Source organism: Hyperolius riggenbachi, chromosome 8, assembly GCF_040937935.1.
Source record: "Hyperolius riggenbachi isolate aHypRig1 chromosome 8, aHypRig1.pri, whole genome shotgun sequence".
Classification (NCBI taxonomy): domain Eukaryota; kingdom Metazoa; phylum Chordata; class Amphibia; order Anura; family Hyperoliidae; genus Hyperolius; species Hyperolius riggenbachi.
This window is the reverse complement of record NC_090653.1, coordinates 46,719,134-46,740,401: the sequence shown is the minus strand read 5'-3', so window position 1 is coordinate 46,740,401 and position 21,268 is coordinate 46,719,134. Positions and strand designations below refer to the sequence as shown.

General features: G+C 44.1%; 1 long non-coding RNA gene across 1 annotated transcript; it reads left to right on the top strand.

Moving 5' to 3' along the window:
- Nucleotides 1–10,167: 10,167 nt before the first annotated feature.
- Nucleotides 10,168–20,481, top strand: LOC137528116 (uncharacterized). Its single transcript, XR_011023270.1, has 2 exons — nucleotides 10,168–10,459; nucleotides 20,129–20,481. It is a non-coding gene; the product is annotated as an uncharacterized lncRNA (long non-coding RNA).
- The last annotated feature ends 787 nt before the right edge of the window (nucleotides 20,482–21,268 follow it).

Below are 21,268 nucleotides of genomic sequence, written 5' to 3'. Positions count from 1 at the left end.
AAGACAAGAAAAGAGGTGATTTCTCTTCACAGGAAGGGCAATAGCTATAAGAAGATTGCAAAGATGTTAAACATACCAAGAGACACCATAGGAACTTAGGAAAGCATAATTCTCAAATTCAAGGCAAGGAGCACTGTTGAAACGCTACCTGGTCATGGCAGAAAGAAGATGCTGACTTCGACTGCTGTGCGCTACCTGAAGTCCGAAGTGGAGAAAAGTCCCCGTGTGACTGCTGAGGAACTGAAAAAAGATTTGTCAGATGCGGGTACTGAAGTTTCAGCTCAGACAATAAGGCGCACACTGCGTAGTGAAGGCCTCCATGCCAGAACTCCCAGGCGGCACCCCCTTGCTGTCTCCAAAGTATAAGAAGAGCTGACTGCAGTATGCCAAAAGTCATGTGGGCAAACCACAAAAGTTTTGGGATAGTGTTCTGTGGACAGATGAAACAAAATTAGAACTGTTTGGGTCCATGTATCACCGCTATGTTTGGAGGAGGAAGAACAAGGCCTATGAAGAAAAGAACACCTTGCCTACTGTGAAGCATGGCGGGGGTCAATCATGCTTTGGGGCTGTTTTGCTTCTGCAGGTACAGGGAGGCTTCAGCGTGTGCAAGGTACCATGAATTCTCTTCAGTACCAGGAGATATTGGATAAAAATGTGATACAGTCCGTCACAAACCTGAGGCTTGGGAGACATTGGACCTTTCAACAGGACAATGATCCCAAGCATACCTCCAAGTCCACTAGAGCATGGTTGCAGATTAAAGGCTGGAACATTTTGGAGTGGCCATCGCAGTCACCAGACTTAAATCCGTTTGAGAACCTCTGGTGGGACTTAAAGAAAGCAGTTGCAACGCGCAAGCCTAAGAATGTGACTGAACTGGAGGCTTTTGCCCATGAAGAATGGGCTAAGATACCCGTAGATTGCTGCAAGACACTTGTGTCAAGCTATGCTTCACGTTTAAAATCTGTTATAACTGGAAAAGGATGTTGTACTAAGTACTAAGAATGAATGTCACTTGGGGTTGAATAAAACTGATAATGATGTGAGCACAGAAAAGACATTTGTGGTTATTTCATTATAAATGTTATGCTATATTTGTCTGACTTACAAGTGCCTCTTTGATTTAATTGTAAACAAGATGACTGAAATGATCAAAATCAATGTCAAACTGGCCAAAACACTCAATTTCAGTGGGGGTTGAATAATTTTGAACACAACTGTATAATGGGAGAGGGGAATGGTTGCTACACTTGTTGGAATCAGAAGGGTCATGATGGTTACGTATGTTGTGGCAATTGGCCACACTTGTTATGAGGTTAGTAAAGTAGGTAGGTTTGGAGAGGCACACCTTGCCGTAATTGTTGGGTGCAAACCAACACCCTATATAAACCATACAAGTCCAAGGATCGGCTAGCACACCAAGCTTCTCATGAGCGGAAAATGTAGTTTCCATAAAATGCGTATGTCAAACACTAAACCTTGACAATCATTTCGGGGCCATGCAGGGTCCCCTTCTTCAGAACATTGCAGACATATAAGGATTATAGTAGTATTGGGCTAATCACAGAATGCGCTGGTTTACCACAGAAATTGGAATTCCTTAGAAGTTTTAAGCCATAATTACGACTCGGAAAGTAGTTGGCCAATCAGAATATTCAATAGTGTATAATTCAGTAGTGTATGTTCGCATAATAGAGGACATTCACAAAATATAGCAGACTAGGCCACCTAAGCCCATTTAAAAATAGGCTCTAGGTCCGCCGCACATTCACGTCAGCCGCGTGTGCACACACACCCACCGTGTGCACATGCACGAATTGCACGCGCACTTGCCCACCCTGCACGCGCACACACACGGCATGCCGGCTGACTCCAGCACATCCTGCATCCTGTTCCAACGACAGTCAGTGCAGGACATTAATATTATTTAGTATTTGTATAGTGCCAACATCTTCCGCAGCGCTGTACAGAATATATAGTCTTGTTACTAACTGTCCCTCGGAGGAGCTCACAATCTAGTCCCTGTCACAGGGCCCCTAGTGGCCGGACCGCACAATGCCTCCCAATCGGTTTCAGCACACAGACCACGCAATCTGTGGTCGCAATCAGTGCGCAGAAACCGCTGGGATTTTGGCAGCAGACCAACTAGAAGGGAGCCTGTGGGTTACGGTAATACAAATTACACACTATTTCAAGGTATAACTGCCACCACCTCTGTTACCATGGGACAGACCAATCCACTGACTGACTCTAGACCTGCAAATAGAAAATGGTTAAACACAAAGCACTGACACAGGGGACATGGGACGCGGGGTTACTTGTATATTATTAAGTAGGATTCTGTTGAACAACTTTTTTAAAAAAATAACATTACTTTATTAATAGAAGTGGTGAAAAAACACCATTCCTCGGAAATCGATATTATAAATTTCTGATTTCCATGGAAATCTGCTGAATCGTTAATTGGCAGAAATGGGAATTTCTGCAGAATCGGGAATTGGCATCTGCGACCACCCCTAGTGCTTTGCCAGTTGCGATCAGCAAGCTCTGCAAAAGTACTTGTAGTGAACCCCAACCCTTAGGCCAGGATCACACTTTGCAGAATCGCAGAAAAGTGCGTAGTCAGATTTTCAGCCATACCTAGCCTCGCTATTAACACTCTTGTCACTTTCTCCCTTCTGATAAGTCATGCTGTCTACTCTCTGTGTGCAGAAACAAGAAAACTGCTGTGTGTGTTCAGTCTTGTCTGAAGCGAGCCTGAGAAGAGTGCTTACATGAGAGCAGACATTCATCAGACGAAAGGAGTTGAGAAGAGGGCAGGGAAGTTGGAAAGGCTATACTGTGCTTGAATTTTAACAATGTTTTCAGCTGTCTGGAGTGGAAAGAACACTTTTACCAGCCTACATATGTAATCACCGCCGGGAGACTTGGGCGCAGGATACAGATGGTATATGGCTTATCCTGCTGCTGCAGAAGACCCGGTTTCGTTAATTACTATTCCCCCTCTAGCTCCACGTGGATAGTGGGGAATTATATAATCTGGATTCCAGCTATTGCTTAAGGCCGAATTATAGTGTTTTAAAATGTAACTTCTGCTCCGTCTTCTGACGGCGCCAAAGTTACTCAGTGTGCACCCAAATCTCCTGCTCTGTGATTACAGTGCTCGCTTTTACCATAGTAGGAAACAGCAATAACAGCAGAACTTTTAGTAAATATTTATCCTCCAAGATATGGTAATAGATTTACGGTAATAGATTTACATACTTTTCACAAGATATAAAGCACTTTGTCAATGAGCTGTAATCAAGAATCACAGATTGAGAGAGATATTCCCTAAACCTCCCCTCCTGTCATATATTGAAAGTCACCCAGTCATGAATGTCAGTTTTTTGAATAGGCAACAACAGGATGGAACATGCAGACACATCTACTCCACTGATAGGAAACCAATGCCAGATACACAGCAGGAATACAAAATACAAGGCCCCTTTTCCTGTGATTCCACTAATCTGGTATATCTGATGTGTGCAAAGTGCCCCAAAGAAATTTATTTGGGAGAAAGTGGACAAACTCTGCATGAGTGTAAGAACCAGCACATGGTCACTATTAATAGAAAAAAAAAACCCAAAAAGCATAGTGATCTATAATGTGGCTACACATTTTTGCTTCCAGGGACACAGCTTAAGGCTACTTTCCCACCAAGACGTTGCGTTTTCCCATAACGTGCCCCTAACGCAACGCATGGTGGTGTTGAAGTTGGGCGTCAGATTGAGCTGCGTTATGCAGCTCTCAAAGCAGACGCTCCAGGTTAGTAATAGGAAGTCCGGATCTTTTTAAGGATTCGGATCATTTGAATTGGATCATTGAAAAGATCCGGATCTTTGAACCGAATCATTTGAATCATTTTACTAGGGAAGCAGACTGGGTGAAATGACTAGCAGGACAGGACTTTCCCTGCACTGTACATTCTGTATGTTCCTGGTTCTTACAGACAGACATCCACTGTGAACCGAATAAAAAAAATCCTGATCAAATGAACGATTCGTTCATGATCCGGACAACACTACAGTCCCACCACGAGTCACCACAGTGCAGTGAATATTAATTAGCCATGTGGCTGGCTGCAGGAGGAGGAAGGGAGAGCTCCCCCTCCAACATTACTGAGCATGTGCAAACAGTCTAATGTGGCTTAGCCGAGTATAACGTACAGCATGCAGCACTTTGTTTAAACATGCTGCATTACTATGTAACGCAACGTGTGCACTGTGAACAGCACATTGATTTTACAGTGCTGTGAGTTAGGCTGCAATACTGGCTGCTGTAACGTGGGACTTTAACGTCCCACTGTGAAACCACCCTTAGTGATCTTCTCGTTACTGTATTAATGGGTAGCTTCAAGTCACACAAATAAAGACTAACAAGGGAGACAAAATGTATACATTGGGTCAAAACTGGATTGCATTTTTTGTGCTGGTAGGATGTTGATGGTATTGAAATGCCACATTTATTTTCAACCTACAACAAAATATTGTATATACTCTGCTTCTGAGTTAACTTTTGAACTCTGGATATATGATCTCTCCCTATCAATCTGAGTCTGAGGAATGGGATGTTTAAGTAAACAAAGTGTCTTATCTGTTTCTCATAAAATAGCAAACATCCTTGCAAGACCCTTCTGATGTTGTAATTAAGATGTCTGAATGACATTTATATCTGCAAAAAGTCTCTATGCCTAATTCTAATTAGAGATGGGCCGAACGGTTTGCACGCGAACGGTTCCAGGCGAACTTTGGGTGGTTCGCCTTCGCTTGCGGAAGTTCGGTTCGCCACCATAATGCTCCATTAGGGTCAACTTTGACCCTCTTTATCACAGTCAGCAGGCACATTGTAGCCAATCAGGCTACACTCAGTCCTGGAGCCACTCCCCCCTGTATATAAGACAAGGAGCGCCGGCCATTACACTCACTCGTGTGCCTGCTATAGTGAGAGTAGGGTGAGCTGCTGCAGACTGTTTCTCCTAGGGAAAGATTAGTTAGGTTCTTGGCTTGTTAGTTTGCTCCTGGCTGATTCTTGTTGCTATAATAGCACCCCACAACAGCTCTTTTCAGAGCTAATGTTCTCTTGATGTGTTTTTTTTTGTGTTGCCCACTGACACTGCATTATACAGCCCTATCTGTTGCAGCTGGACCTTGGTAATTGCTATTAATGTGCCAGCCAGGCCCTGCCTACCTACCTATACCGGGACTCCTACCTATGCCTAGCTAACTACTGGGGCACCTACCTATGCCTATCTACCTATACTGGGACACCTATCTATGCCTACCTACCTATACTGGGACTCCTACCTATGCCTAATTAACTACTGGGGCACCTACCTATGCCTATCTACCTATACTGGGACACCTACCTATGCCTATCTACCTATACTGGGACACCTACCTATGCCTACCTACCTATACTGGGACACTTACCTATGCCTACCTAACTACTGGGGCACCTACTTACCTATACGGGGACACCTACCTATGTCTACCTACCTACCTATACTAGGGCACCTACCTATGCCTATCTACCTATACTGGGACACCTACCTATGTCTACCTACCTACCTATACTAGGGCACCTACCTATGCCTACCTACCTATACTGGGACTCCTACCTATGCCTAGCTAACTACTGGGGCACCTACCTATGCCTATCTACCTATACACCTATGTATGCCTACCTACCTATACTGGGGCACCTACCTATGCCTACCTACATACAAGAAGATAATAAGGTTGTTGCTTAATTGTGGACAGACCTAATTTGATCAGCTGGACAGTCACTGTTGTTCTATCATTGAGCTACCACAGCCCGGCAACCATATGGGCTTGAACACCGCCACGGCCTGCACTCTCGCCATGATGCGCACCAGTCCAGCACGGCCGTCACTACACAAACAGCTGTTTGCGGTGCGTTACACAGTGAGTTTGGTGTGTCAGTGTGAAGCAGTACACTAATTACACTACCTGATTGATATATACACTTGCAAGATGTTTTAAAGCACTTTAGGCCTGCAATTTAGCATTCAATGTGATTTCTGCCCTTAAAACGCTGCTTTGCGTCAAATCCAGATTTTTCCCCGGGACTTTTGGCATGTATCCCACTCCGCCATGCCCCCCTCCAGGTGTTAGACCCCTTGAAACATCTTTTCCATCACTTTTCTGGCCAGCATAAGTGTTTTTAGTTTTCCAAGTTCACCTCCCCATTGAAGTCTATTGCGGTTCGCGAAAGTTCGTGCGAACCGAACCTTTCGCGGAAGTTTGCGAACCAAAAATCGGAGGTTCGGCCCATCTCTACTTCTAATGTTGGATGTACTGTATATAAGCTATCTGTTCTAACATCTTGTCAGCATACAGGTGCAGAGTCTGAAGAAGGACAAGCCAAAAACGTACTTTTTCTTTTAAGTTTGCCAATAAATGGTAGCATCCTCATTCAAGACTTCTTGAAGGAACTGCCAAGTTTTGCGCATGTTTGAACATATCTGTATATTACTGTATTCCTTTCTTTGCAGGAGAAACAACACTTCAGAAATTAACTTTTTCAGAATGTACTTTTAATGTATCTCTGACCAAATAAACCCCTTCACATGAACCACAGTTTCCCTGATGACTGCAGTAGAATAGGTGAGGAGGGGCTCTGAGAGGATAGAAATGTGACATTAAGAGAAAGGAAATCAGTATATCAATCTTTGCGCTTTTCAGTAGTATGACCAACAAAACGAAGATGCTTCTGTCTTTCTACACAAGCCCCTTAGTCATCTTCTTCTATCTCGTTCTGCAAACTGGTAAGGGAATATTTTTATTTCTATATATATTCTACAGTCTTTATAGAGTATGTACTATTGTCACTAACTGTCCCTCAGAGGGGCTCACGCAATTTGTTGACCTTACACCATACAAATACTTCCCTATCACAGTCTAAGGCCAATTAGGGAGAAAACCAAATACGTTTTTATGGTTGAACTCGATGGACATGTCTTGTCATGACATCCAACCCCAAAAAACCTATGTAACATATCTGTATGTTTTGGGGTGTGAAAGGAAATCAGAAAGCTTGCGGGAAACTCATGCAAGCATGGGCAGAACATGTTAACCCTCTGAAGATAGCATCCTGGCCCAAATTAAAACCAGGGACCAATGACTTAAATAGGTATTTTGGGGCCCCATAGCAAAACTTTCATGGGGCCATCAGATGTAGGCGCTCTTGAGCAATGCCACCTGCCCCTGCTTTATTGATAAAAGTTAACTGAGCAATTTACATTTTCATGCAATCTCCTTTGCATATAGTCCACGGGCACTGAGGCAAAGTCAGAGCCTGGAGGAGCACAAGAACGTTAATAGTGAGTGCATCAGGTACTACCTGGGCCCCCTCATCTCCAGGGCAGGGCAACTGCTACGGCTATTGCTACACCCCTGCCAGGGACCCAGCGCTGCAAAGCAGGAGTGCAAACCACTACACCACCCTGCTTCACAGTATGTAAGATATGTCTGCTGTTAAGGACCATTTACAATTAGAGACTAATTAAGTATGCCATGTATTTTTTTTTTTTTTGGTCAGCTCACTGTATTTGTCAATGTGTGTTTAAAGTTATCATCTTATCAGATGGAAAAATCCTGAGTAAAAAATGTAATTTGCTAAAATTATTATTTTTCAAGCCAATACTTTTTTTTTTTTAATGGTACAAAAAATCTTAATAACTTTCCTCCATATGATGCATAAGCATCTATTTTACCGTAAAATTTACATTGTATGCTACTACAATGGCAGATGGTAGTGTTGAGCTTGAATTTCGCATAATAGTTATTTTGCATTTCGCAAAATCCGCAATTGCAGAATCAGAATGTGAAAAATTTAGCAAATTCTTAATTCAATTCATGCATGACAGTAATTACATCAATTACTTGGCATTGAATGAAAATTAATTTTTAAAAATTCAATGAAAAAAGGGTTTTAAAACTCATACATTTTGCTGCAGTACACTTTATTACATACCAAGTCCCAAGTTTGCGTACGTATAAGTTTGCGTACGTATTTGTGTATACCAACGGTGAGCTGGGCAGGGGTACCCGAATGACGGCTCATCCTGCTGCTGCTCAAATTCCCTGCAGCTGTAAATACTTTCCCCCCTCCGAGTCATAGCAACTTGGAGGGAACAATAATTTGGGGTCTGGGTATCACTGAAACCCTGAATTATCCAAGTGCGAGCTGCGGACTATAGCATTACTGCTATAGCGGCGCCCAATACGGGCGGTATGCGGCTGGCGCAGAGCGCCAAAGCCATCTGCTTTGCCAAGTTCTGTATAGACTTTTTATGCATTTTAAAGAAGCCCAGAGACGTAAACTCTTCAAAGTTTTATACAAACCTGGGGCTTTCCTTTAAGATCCAGGCAAATCTGAAAAACATTCTCATAGCTCACAACTGTCCCTCTTTTGGAGGGACAATCCCTCTTTGGGAGCTCTGTACCTCTGTCCCTCTTTCTTCCTTATTTGTCTGTCTTTCAGAATTGATGTCTGATATTGCAGCTTCCATATCCCTCTCGCTTCAATTGTCTTTTAAAGAGAACCCGAGGCGAGGTTCTAACAATGAAATCCTCATACAGAGGCTGGGTCTGCTTATAGAGCCCAGCCTATGTTGCTATTTAGATTTCCCCTAACTTCCCCCTGCGCTGAGCGAGACCCCATAATTCACAGCCACGCTGTGCGGCTGTGTTTAAGTTTCCGCTCTCCCCCGCCTCCTGCAGAGCTCCGGTCCCCGCCCGCGTCCCGTCCCTCCAATCAGCGTGGAGGGAAGGGACGTGGGCGGGGACCGGAGCGATGCAGGAGGCGGGGGAGAGCGGAGACTGGCATTACAAAGGTAAACACAGCCGCTACTGACACGCTCAGTGTCGGCAGCGCGGCTGTGAATTATGGGGTCTCGCTCAGCGCAGGGGACAGTTAGGGGGAATCTAAATAGCAACATAGGCTGGGCTCTATAAGCAGACCCAGCCTCTGTATGGGGATTTCATTGTTAGAACCTCGCCTCGGGTTCTCTTTAACTTCCATACTTTAGCCTATTCACTCTGCATGAGAATGGAAGTATAGGGGTATGTGAGCAAAGTTTGTCACGGCAAGTCCAAAGAAGCCCTTCAATGATACAACCTTGATTTTCCAATCATACCTAAACCATGTAGTTGAAGGGTAAACTGAGTGAAGATACCTTGAATGAACTATGGACAAAAGAAAAAAAGTAGTGTGTGCTCAGACCAGGTGTCACCTGACTTATATACTGGCTTCCTCATGTCTATGGTCTAATTGAAATCTCTATTGACTAATTAAAATGGCATAGCATTTGCATGTTGCATTTGCTGGCCAGAAAGTGCAGAATCGAAAACTACTTCACTTCTGTATTCTGCAGGAGTTAGCCCAAACAAAATACTTTTCATCTCAACAGGGGTGCCGCGTGTAGGCCTCCTTGTACCTCCAAGAATTGGGGGGCAGTGCAGACACTCCCACAAAGCATCCACTGCCCGGGAGAGCTTTCTGGCAAGCAAATGCAACATGCAAATGTTATGCCATATTAATTAGTCAGTAGACATGAGGCAGCCAGATATAAATCAGGTGACACCTGGGGCCATATGCAATTCACCATTTCTCCTGAATTTTCTCCTAGGAGATAATTTTTTATCTTCAATTTAAATTAACTTTTTAGCACTTTGCAATGGAAAAAGTACCAAAAAGTAGGCGAGAAAGTGCTGTAGAAATTATTTTGATTATTAGTTTGCTTGCTGGGGGTGTGAAAGGAATTTTATTTATAAGCTGTGGAAATATCACCTGGGAGAAAACTTGGGTGAAAAAGTGAATTGCATATGCCCTCTGGTCTGAGCACACACTACTGTTTTCTTTGTCCGTACTTTGAATAAACACTTTAGGAAGTGCCTCATATTACAGAGAAGTAGTCAAGATTATATCATTAATAGGCACCTTTACCTTCAACAATGCAGCATTGTCAGTGGTCATGGACTATTTTAATGCTGTACTATCCTTGTTCTTTGTTCTGCACATTTGAGCTCGTTGTGGTTGTTCCCTTATGATATCTATTATGCATTAAAAACAGGTGCTGACATTCCGAAGGTGGTGGTGGAACAGCCGGCAGTCATCAGTGCTCCATCAGGAGAGTCCGTGACTATAGAATGCAACGTGACAAACAAGTCTTCGGCCATCTTTGTGACCTGGTCATTGGGCTGTGGTGATCGCACACCTCTCCCTAAAAGTGACAGAGTGCTCTACAGATCTTCAAACCAACAGATTACCATACTGAACTTAACTAAGGATGACTCTGGGACATATTATTGCCACATGGAGACAGCAGAGATGGGATTAGTGAGTGGGAATGGAACAAGACTGAAAGTAACTAGGAAGCCATGTCCAACAGGTAATGCAAAATTCAGCATTTTGAGCTAGGAAAATAAGTGACAGGATTGAGGACGGGGAAATCATTTTTACCCAAATTCCTCATTTTGCTTGCCCTGTCTCTTTTACCATCTTCAGAACATACTAGTTTCTATAATTTGAGCCACCAGAAAGAGATGCAGCCACAGAAACTTATAATCATTATGGATTCCACAATATTAGCCCAAGTGGAAACTTAATAATAATACATTAATAATAAATGAATTGACTGCAGCTGCAGTGAAAGAGGAACTCTATGTAGACTGTATACAGGAAACAAGCAAACAATAGTCCAGAATTAAGAATAGCAAGTTAAAAAATATTTAAAAATAGAATACAATCAATTATGTAGCCAAAGAAAAACTGAATTATAACGTATTGCCATTACTGCACTCTATTGAGCATCAATCTCACATGCCTATCACCGGTGACTGGGTCAACAGGTCCTCCCTGACTCAGCTAACCAAAACTGTAACATACAACCCCCTATAAGAGCTGCTGGAGGTCGATCCAAACTCGTGCCCTTTGTGACATGGTTACACAATGTAATGTGGAAAAGTAATGTGACATCTTTTCCAGTGGAAGGCAAATGGACAGGTTGTGCCCCTTTTCAGCTATGTGCATTATCTTTTAAAGATACCTGAAGTGACATGTGACATGATGAGATAGACACGTGTATGTACAGTGCCTAGCACACAAATAACTGTGCTGTGTTCCTTTTTTTCTTGCTCTGTTTGAAAGAGTTAAATTTCAGGTTTGTAAGTGACTGACTCAGTCCTTACTCAGACAGGAATTATCCTTTAAAGAACCGCTATAGCAAAAAAGTTACAATCTGACAGAAACTACATGTTTTGGACTAATCCATCTCCTCATGAAGGATTCTCAGAGTTTTCTTTCTCACTTGCACACTGTTTTGGAAGTTAGACTTAGCAACTGCCTTTCAGGAAATCCTCCTGAAAACAAAGAAAACCCTTAGATTCCCCCATGAGGAGATGGACTAGTCCAAAACCTGTGGGTTCTGTCAGATTTGAACTGTTTACTATTTTTATTGTAGTGGTCTGTCACATGAGCCCTTGTGGCTGACCGCACTTAGCCTTCTAAACGGTGCCAGCGCACGGATCGTGCGAACTCTGGTCGCAGTCAATGCGCAGGAACCGTTAAGAATTAGCCGCAGACAACTCAGAAGGGAGCCTGTGAGACACGGGTGATTACCACTTCACCCACTGGTTCAGAGTAAACTGCCACCACCGCGGTTATCATGGGACCGTGGGGCCCACTAACTGACTGACTAATCCTGCGAATAAAACGGTTAAACACACGATATTCTGTCTAGCCAACAACAAACAAACAGTAGCGTATCTTCAGAGACCCGGGATCATTTCTGTGTGTGCTGATAAGCAGGGTAGCGGAAAGTGAATGACTTGGAGAAAGTAGTTTATTCACGCAATATAAATAATTAATATATACAGACAATTATAAAAAATCACAATTATTAAGACAGTAATAGCCAGTATGAAAAATAAAAGAAGGGAGAAAAATACTTAGTTCCTGGAAAGATGTCCTTATTGTGGGAAGAATCATAAAGTTCTTGGTTTCAAAGTCCAGAGTTCAGAGTTCAGACCAGGTGGATGCCAGCATATCCTCAAGCTGGCATCTGATGAGTGCAAGATGGTTCAGTGTGGAGGACCCTGAGTTTGGGTCCTCAGCCATTCTTATGCCCCTGCTTCAGTAGGAGGGAGTGAGGGCGGGGAGCCATACACCCCCTTCAAAGATGAGATGAGCCCTCCCCTTGTACTGGGGCTAGAAATCATATCTACCCATATATGGGCTCTATCTCACAGAACCGTACAGGTCAGGGCAGATTTATTAACATTTTCAGGTCTGTCTCGATTTACCCAGCGCCCTGATACCAGACATGAGGGGTGGGACCCCTGTGGTATCATCAGGGCCTTTTCAAACTGCCTAACTGGCAGTCCTTACCTCAGAATGTTCTGAAACTTCCTCAGAACCAGCACCGGGGCTCATGCTACACTTCCCCCACGTTTGGTGAAGCTGCCATCTCAGGAACCCCAGAAATATGACAGATCTGGGAAGTTATGGATTTGCTATGAGACTCAGGTTATTCCCAGGCAAAGGCTCTTTGAAGTTTGGAGCAGCCAGCGAGGTGTCGCCTTCCCTGCTGGGAATGAGCCAGTGGGTCTGGCTTTTAGCCCAACTAGATTGCTCCTGCCATGGTGCTTGTCACCTTATACCTGATGGATGGGCCATCAGCACAGCTTGAAGCCAGGGACTCTCTGGGGCAGATTAGGCTCAGGCTCATTAGCATATCAAAAGAGCCATCCAGCCTTTGGAATGGTGCTCTCTTTGCTAAGAAAAGGACTTCAGCTGTCCCTACACACTCAACCCAGATTGTACCGTTTTGAAGCGCAATCGATGCAGGAATCGAGTGCGATCGTTCTTTTCTTCACGGGCGGTTCCAGGACGCGCCTGCGTCCCCGCAATCGTCCGTGACATGGTCCTTTAAAGTGACACTGAAGCGAGAGATATATGAGGTAGACATATTTATTTCCATTTGAACAATGCCCCTTGCATGGCTGTTCTGTTGATCCTCTGCCTCTAATACTTTTAGCCGTAGACCATGAACAAGCACTCTGTAGTCAGGAGGAGCTCCACACCAGAAAGGAGATGAGTGTGCCTCGACCTTCACCTCTGCGTCCACTGAGGTGCTCAAAGCATTCAAGTAGTAAAGAGGTCGGCACCACTCCAAGCATCAGGAAAAGCTCTTTTATTGCATCACCATTGTGGCTTAACAATGACAAACGTTGTTTCGGGCATAGCCCTTTTTCAAATTGCAACAGCCATATACAAACACACATGTGCAGTGCCTTAAATACCCCACCTCCACTAAAATCACCAATCGGTGACTAACTGGGCGGAGACCAGTGGTGGACCTGATGGGGAACTGCAAAGGCTAATATGCAAATCACAATTAACCATTTACCTGCTGACAAAAAGAGTCAATGTAGAGAGTAAACGTGCCTCCATTGATCAAAATGGACAGATCATGTGACATCCACATCACTTCCTGGCCCTTTCTGGCCAATCAGGAAGAACCACATCATCCAACGGAACAACGCGTCTAAAAAATACGCATGCATGCATGATCATACGCGTAAAACGCCAACCAGCCGCGATGTAACCTCAAAAACGCGAGGAGAAAAAAAAAAAAAAAGCGAGAGAAACGCGAAAACGCGAAAACGCGAAAAAGACGCGAAAAACGCGGGAAAAACGCGAAAAACCGACGGCAAAACCGCTTCAGAACAGTGCGTCATAAAATACGCATCCCAACATGGCGGTACGCATGGAACACACCCCAAACGCGGAGTGTGCTCCCAAAAGCGTACGACTGATCCACAACGCGTCAAAAAAGGCGAAACATATGGTTATACGCGTAAAAACCGACAGCAGAACACTTCAAAACAATGCGTCACAAAGTACGCATCCCAACATGGCGGTACGCATGGAGCGCGCCCCAAGTGCGGAGTGCGCTCACAAACGCGTACAGCTGATCCTCAACGCGTCACAAAATACGCAAAACTTATGGCTATACGCATAAGAGCAGAATGCATGCATACCAGAACACTAAAGTTTGACCAACCAAACAAATATAGTGTTCATAGAACCAAAATACCAACTAGACTCTCATGTTCCCATACCAAACAAAATCCACAAGTGTGGACAAGTCAATGTTGGCACTATGAAAAAAAAAAAAAAAATTACAGCAGGCAAATGATTCAATACGTCACCCTCAGCAGGTCCATCACAGTACAGCCCAGGGATATCTAAAACAAATACAAAAGCAATAAAATAAATATAAGATCAAAAGTTAAATGTCAATCAATCAGAAACAGTAGTAAATTGCAGGCATTAAGAAAGACCCCGCCCATCAGATAATAATTGACCCTCAATGAATACAAAATGCTAGGTCATATTCCCGATTGAGTCCATTAGGCTCCATCGTCCCCAACCGTCTTATCCAGAACGCCTCCCTCTTGCGTAGTGCAATCTCCCTATTGCTTCCTCTCCAATCCATAGGCACCGAATCGATAATCTTAACTTTAAGTTGTGTAACTGAATGTTTCATCTGTGCAATTTTTTTTTTTTTTTCATGGTGCCAACATTGACTTGTCCACATTTGTGGATTTTGGGGCGCGCTCCATGCGTACCGCCATGTTGGGATGCGTACTTTGTGACGCATTGTTTTGAAGTGTTCTGCTGTCGGTTTTTACGCGTATAACCATATGTTTCGCCTTTTTTGACGCGTTGTGGATCAGTCGTACGCTTTTGGGAGCGCACTCCGCGTTTGGGGTGTGTTCCATGCGTACCGCCATGTTGGGATGCGTATTTTATGACGCACTGTTCTGAAGCGGTTTTGCCGTAGTTTTTTCGTGTTTTTTCGCGTTTTTCGCGTCTTTTTCGCGTTTTCCCGCGTTTTTGCGTTTTTCGCATTTTCCCGCGTTTTCGCGTTTCTCTCGCTTTTTTTTTTTCTCCTCGCGTTTTTGAGGTTACATCGCGGCTGGTTGGCGTTTTACGCGTATGATCATGCATGCATGCGTATTTTTTAGACGCGTTGTTCCGTTGGATGATGTGGTTCTTCCTGATTGGCCAGAAAGGGCCAGGAAGTGATGTGGATGTCACATGATCTGTCCATTTTGATCAATGGAGGCACGTTTACTCTCTACATTGACTCTTTTTGTCAGCAGGTAAATAGTTAATTGTGATTTGCATATTAGCCTTTGCAGTTCCCCATCAGGTCCACCACTGGTCTCCGCCCAGTTAGTCACCGATTGGTGATTTTAGTGGAGGTGGGGTATTTAAGGCACTGCACATGTGTGTTTGTATATGGCTGTTGCAATTTGAAAAAGGGCTATGCCCGAAACAACGTTTGTCATTGTTAAGCCACAATGGTGATGCAATAAAAGAGCTTTTCCTGATGCTTGGAGTGGTGCCGACCTCTTTACTACTTGAAGACCATGAACAAGCATGCAGCAGATCAGGTGTTTCTGACTAATGTCTGACTAGATTAGCCACATGCTTGTTTCATATGTGGGATTTAGACACCACTGCAGCCAAAGAGATCAGCAGGACTGCCAGGCAACTGGTATTGTTTAAAAATAAATAAATATGACAGCCTCCGTATACCTCTCACCTAAATTTTCTTTAAATGGTTTATTTCGACTTGACTTTTTAAATTCTTTAAAATTCCAGTTTTAGTTAAAAAGAAAGGACAGCAAAAAATGGCAAGCTCTAATAGTGATGCACATTTTTTTCTGTATTATCATTTTCTTAAAAGTTAGTTTGAAGTCAGCGGAGGATTTTTAAACCTACTTTTAGGCACAAGTTGCATGTCTTTTAGAACTTAGATAGTTAGGCCCAGTGCACACCAAAAACCTCTAGCAGATCCACAAAACGCTAGAGGTTTTTGAAGCAGATTTCAGAGCGATTCTAGGCATGTTTAGAGAGATTTTCTAAACATGCCGAGTGTTTTTTGCAGCGTTTTTGTGTAGCAGATTACAAATATTGTTACAGTAAAGCTTGTTACTGAACAGCTTCTGTAACAAAAACGCCTGGAAAACCGCTCTGATCTAATGTCTTTCAGAGCTGTTTTCCACTTTCCTATACTTTAACATTGAGGCAGAAACGCCTCAGAAATCCAAAAAATGCTGCAGCCCCTGAGTTTGCGTTTGTGGAAAAAACGAGCCGCTCTGATGTGCACCATCCCATTCACTTTTATTAAGCAAGAGGTTTTCCCCCTGCAAGAGTTTTAAAAAACTCTCCAGAACCGCTCTGGTGTGCACCAGCCTTTACTGGCCATACAAATCACAGTAAAAACAGCAGTGTACTGACATGGGCAGAATAGTTAAAATGACAGATGAAAACGGGTTTCCACCCATCAAGGGAACCAGGGACGTAACTATAAATCATGGGGACCCCCCAGCAAAACTTTTATTGGGCCCACCAATGTTCACCCCCCTTACTTTGCCAAACAAGTGTGACCCTCACTGCCTGGGGCCCATCTTACAAGGCTCATAACATAAGTGTGGCCATCAGGATCCTCACACCCATAACAAGTGTAGCCACAAAACCCCCTGATCTGAAGGATGTTCCCCTTTATCAGAGGGAGTGAAGTAGTAGTTGCTACCCCCTCACAGCTCTTGGCCACCCTGCAGTTGCAGGGGCTGTTCCCCTGTGGTTCCATCCCTGAAGGGAACACCACATCAGGGGCCATATGCAATTTGAGGGGATAAGAAGCTCCAAACACGCAAGCTTCTTATGACCAAAGTTGCTCAAATCCGAATTCGGGAGATACCCGGATACTTCTATCCGGATATCTCCCAGTAAAGCTGGGCGAGGGGTCAATCTTACCTGTCTGACGTCTTCTTCGGTCCGTCCCTGGCACCTCCCACGATGCGAAGTGTTTGGAGTCACGTGATGCACGTGGACCGCATTGTGAGAGGCACCAGGGACGGAGCTAAGAAGACGTCAGACAGGTAAGATCGACACCCCCCCCCCCCCCCCCCCACACACACACACACAGCTTTACTGGGAGATATCCGGACAGAACTATCCGGGTATCTTCCGAATTCGGATTTGAGCAACTCTACTTATGACCGTACAATCGCTCAGTATTTAATTCAATTGCAGGCATCACCTGAGCGATGTCTGAGTGTAAATGTCAAACTCATCTCCCTAGTGTACACCTCGTGCATGCAAGGTAAAACACAGTCTTATGTGTAATAATGCAAGGTAGAGTAAAGCGCTGGGCACCAGTGTGAATGCTTCCAAAATTTTATTCCATCTTGTACAAACTATAGCAGAAGAAAGTAAAGGGACGGCCTAACAGCCGTTTCATGGGTCTCCCCGCTTCATCAGAGGCACATAGCCCAATATGTACATGAAAATACAAAAGAGCATATAATAAGCTACACGATCAGCCCTTTAGAGTCAATAGGTTCACTATAATGAAGAAAACATTTTGTAGAGTGGTCATACCACTGCATACTAAGAGCACTAAGCATCTTATCAAAAACTAATGAGTGCATAAGAGAGAACTTAAAACTAACAAAAATTCACAAACAAATAATGGGATAGTTAACACTTTAAAGAGAACCCGAGGCAAACCTCGGGTAAGAAAACACATATTTACCGAAGAAGAGGGAAGCTTCTGGATCCTGTAGAGGCTTCCTGTGTCCTCCTGACTGCTGCTGCCGCTGGCTGGGACCCACCAAAATATCTGTGCCATGTATAAAATGCTGCCATGCTGCAAGCACCCCCAGTGGCTCCAGCTGGCTGCGCAGGTGCAGTATGGCTGCGCTCCTTCCTGGAGAGGAGAGTTGCACCGACCTTCAATCCAATCTTCAAGCCTTTATTGGATTTCTTTGGGGAGTCCATGAGCGGCAACAGAGGACAGCATGGGAAGCCTCTACAGGCACCAGAGGCTTCCCTCGTCTTGGATAAGTATGTCATTTCTAACCCAAAGTTCGCCATGAGTACACTTTAAACTTCATATTCAAAATGTATTTTAATATACATTCTAGCTATTACATGACAAAATAATGGGGAGGATGGGGGGAGGGGCAGAGGGGGGCTCTAATTTGTGTTGCCCAGTTACTGTAATTCCTTAAAGGGAACCTGAGATGAAAGCCATCTCAGGTACCATACTTACTTGGAGCTTCCTTAAGCCCCCTTGAGGTTGCTCATCCCTCGCCGTCTCCCCGGGTGGCTCCTGTTCTCCGCAATATGGCCCAAAGGCCTGGCCGAGTTGCACTTTGTTGCGCATGCACAGCCTGGCCAGGCATGCTCACCAGTCACGCTCCTGGCCCTGGGAGCATTCTGCGCCTGCACAGTAGTACTGCGCAAGCGCAGAACACTCCTGGCCGGGCCGTGCATGCGCAATGAGGGAGCACTACTGGCCGGGCTGCATGTGTGACGAAGTGTGACTCGACAAGGCTTTCGGGCCTCCATTGGAGACGGCGAAGGTCTGAGCTGCCTCATGGGGCTTTCATCTCAGGTACACTTTAAAGGGAACCTAAATTAAATGAAGACAAAAAAAGTTTAATTTACCTGGGGCTTCTAACAGCTCCCTGCAGCCACCCTGTGCCCACGCCGTCACTGAGCAATTCGCCAGTCCACTGCACCCCTCTTTCACCAGGGCGACTCAGCAAGTCGATGACCACTGAGCATGCACAGCTCCAGCAGCACGTGTCCTTGATCATGCTCTCATCATCGGGAGAGTTCTGCACATGCACAGTAGAGATTTTCCTGTACTGTGCATGCACAGAGCACTTCTGTACACAAGAGCGCAATCAAGAGGTGCACAGACTTGTGCCACGCATCCAGAAGAAAGACTGGAGCTGCGGGTGTCAGAAACATTGCGGGGTGATGGCGCAGGCACAGGGAGGCTGCAGGGGGGGGGGGGGGGGGATAAAAGTCACAGGTAAGTTAAAGTGTTTTTTTTTCTATTTACTTTAGGTTCTTTTTAAAGAGGAGCCGTCAGCCATACTATCTAAAAAAACAACAACACATATGTAACTAGATATTTGCTCCACTTACATAACATATGTATTGCACTGTCCACGTTTTGATTTTAGTGATTTTCTGTAGTTAAAAAAAAGAGAAAATCCTTCTTAGCATTACCCATTTTAAGTATGGCTATTTTTCAAGCCAATCCTGATGTCATTTCCTTCCTTAGTCTCATCTGCCTGATTGTGTATGCATTGCCCGCCCTTCACTATAGAAAGAGCAATGTCTCACCATGAGAAATATTCGCCAATCAGAGAGGAACAGAGGTGTGGGAGGGGAAAACAGGAGAGAAAGATACTTCAGCCAATCAGGTTGCATTAAGTCTGAGGGGAAGTAGAGAAGCAAAAAAGACAACCCAGCATGCCCTGCAACTTCCTTTGTGTGTACCAAATTTTGTGTGTACCAAATAAGATTCAGGTAAACCGGGGAATGATAATTTATCAACAAGAAAAGTAATAGTGATTTTAACTTTTGGATTACCTGATTAGCATCCTTATTACTTGTTTACCAGATAAAAATAAGGAATTGATTTTTTATTTCATGCCTGATAGTTACATTTTAAAGAGGAACACCAGTGAAAATAATGTAGTAAAAAAAGTGCTTCATTTTTTACCATAATTATGTATAAATGATTTAGTCAGTGTTTGCTCATTGTAACATCTTTCCTCTCCCCGATTTACGTTCTGACATTTATTACATGGTGACATTTTTACTGTGGGCAGGTTATGTAGCTGCTCCTAGATGTTTTGGCTGTTAGAGACAGCTGTAAACAGCTAATTCTTGTCTGTGAACCTTGTTACATTGTGGCAGTTTGCCCAGAGTACCGCGGTACTCAGAGCTTCTTGTGGGAGGGGTTTCAGCACAAAATCATTCATACAGCGCCCCCTGATGGTCTGTTTGTGAAAAGCATTATATTTCTCATGTAAAAGGGGGTATCAGCTACTGATTGGGATAAAGTTCAATTCTAGGTTGGAGTTTCTCTTTAAGGTCAGTTTATAGCATACACAGCCCTCCCAACTAACTGCCCAACTGCAATACTCATAGCTGTTCTCTCTACCCCCCTCTGCAGGTCACAGCACAGATCACAGCTGTAATATGGAAAGGTTGAATTTAATTATGGAAGCCATTCGCATCATCTGCCTCATCATCCTCATCATCCTGCTGGCCGCCACTATAAAGATGTCTTGCTGAGACATGAAAGTATCTGTGGACAGAGAAATTCAACAAGTTTCCTTGTGGCCAGTCTGAAATCCTATTGCTTATTATTACCGCATATTGTTTTTATGTTACTCTGAAATATTGATCCACACATTGCACTGTTTATTTCCTCTACTCTTCCTACCTGGCACCAATTTCTGATTTTCTGCTTTACAAAAGTCCAGGTGCTTTTAATAATAAAGTTTTTTTTGTTTTTGCTTTTAATTAGCATGGCCAGTGGTGATCATTACACTTTATGTGGCGATTTCAATAAAATGCAAACTCTTCAGGTTTAGGAAGAAATATGAAAACAAAAGGTAACTACACACTACCATACCAGTACAAAGTTACTTGTATCCAGGGCCGGTGCTACCATACAGGCAAAGGGGGCATTTGCCCCAGGGCCCCAGAGCCTGTAGGGAGCTCCCCTCCCCTCCATCTATGGTGATCCCATACATGCTGCAGAGAATGAGAAAGAGAGGTGTTGGCGTGGAGAAGAAGTCCACAGCATAGTGCTGCCTCATGACCTGCTTGGATTAGGTGAAACTGCTTTGTGTATACACTCTATTTGTAAAAGAAAGAAGGAGGGGAATAATGAGGACATTTCAATGCTTTTGGGGACATATCATGGACACCTAAAGATTTTGTGTGGCTGGGAGAATGGTGGGAAGGGTCCTGGGAGCTGCATGGGGGTGTTGCTAGGGAGCCCCCCCCCCCCCAAATTACTTTTGTCCTGGGGCTCCATCATAGCAAGAACCGGCCCTGCTTGTATCTACATTAGTATTGATTTATGTATGCAGTCAGGGCTGGGTCTCTCATGAAGCAAGGTGAAACATTTGCATCAGGTGCAGAGATTTCAGGGGCAGCATTCTTGTACTGTGTGTACCTTCCTGAGGAGGAATGGAGTGGCTGAGGGTGAGCAGTTTGTTTGTCACAGACTCACAGCCAGCCAGTGTGCTATCGTGTTGAGCTGCAGCATGTCATGTGAGAACATTAAATGAAGCAGAGTAAA